The sequence below is a fragment of the Mchenga conophoros genome, linkage group LG10 (genome assembly GCF_057382185.1).
Source record: "Mchenga conophoros isolate Kocher_MC1m ecotype Shallow Benthic linkage group LG10, M_conophoros_male_GT1.1, whole genome shotgun sequence".
NCBI lineage: Eukaryota > Metazoa > Chordata > Actinopteri > Cichliformes > Cichlidae > Mchenga > Mchenga conophoros.
In genome coordinates this window covers 2,797,875-2,799,117 of record NC_140535.1, presented here as the reverse complement: position 1 = coordinate 2,799,117, position 1,243 = coordinate 2,797,875, and positions in this window count along the sequence as shown.

The following is a 1,243-nucleotide window of genomic DNA, read 5'->3' as shown; positions in this document are numbered from 1 at the left end:
TGTTTATATTTGTAAAGGCTCCATCTTTTTGTTAGAAAAAATTATACATTTCTTGTCACATGGGGTCTATGTCAGCGCTGCATAAAAGCTTAAAAACTATTTCCAAAAGGTAAGGTAAATAGACACCTAGTCTGGACAACAGTAGCTAAGCTAAGTGAGCTAAACACACACCGAAATTAACAAAGGGATCATCAAAGGTGTGGATGGAGCATATAGATGATTCAGATTATGCATTGTGTCACAAAGCAACGCACTGATAGGACTGTAATCTATGCACATTATCTTTTTTCTAATGAGTTAGGCTGACATTTGCTGGATCAGTGGGTTTTATTGGCTTTCTTCTTTCTTCTATTTGATTACATCCTCATAAATTATTTATTATCTACCCTAATTACCTCATTAACACTTTGATCTCTCTTACTCAATCAGTTTTCACTTGCACCCACTAACAAACAATAATAGCAAATACAATAGGAATTAAAAATCAATGGTCATGTCTGTAAAGCTTAACAGCTGAACTGTATAAGGCTTCCGTTCAAACAATGTGTTTTTCTGATGTCTTAAACTAAAGTCCGGTTTGAGACAGGCCCTCGGGGCATGTAAGGAGTCGGCATTATTCATGTATTCTGCTGTTGTTGGCACAATCTGCAAATGACGATATGCTCTGTCACAGAGGAGACTTTGCATGAATCACTGGCCTATTTAATGAGTGCTGTGATGGCTTTATTTTAAAGAATATGAGAAAGAATCAATAAAAACCTTCCTTTATTTAAAATTCCCTTCAATACTGTCTGTTTTTTTATACTTTTATAATCATGCATAGAACTGCAGCATTACCTGACTTAATATTTACTGACATTCATGTAAATAATATTGAAAATATGCAATGAACCAAAGCATTTATTTGAAAATGAAATGATATCTAAAATAATAAAAATAAAAAGATGGATGACCCTCCTGTAGGTCAGGTGCGTAAAAACAAACCGTTCGTCAAGCTCAGCATGTTTATCAGCCCGGCACTAACAGGAAACTCACAATAGTCTCAATGGGAGCCGGTGTTTCAGTGTTTGTAGCTCCCCTCAGATATTCTGTTTATTAATAGGAGCCTGTCGACACACAAGGTAAATCCCTCTAATATGTTTATTTTTCTTTGAGGTGTATTTCAATTTGCGCTGCTTCGAAACGGTGGAAGAGCTTTTACAATGCAGGTTACACCGGAAGTCCTCTTTAGATTGTCTCTAAC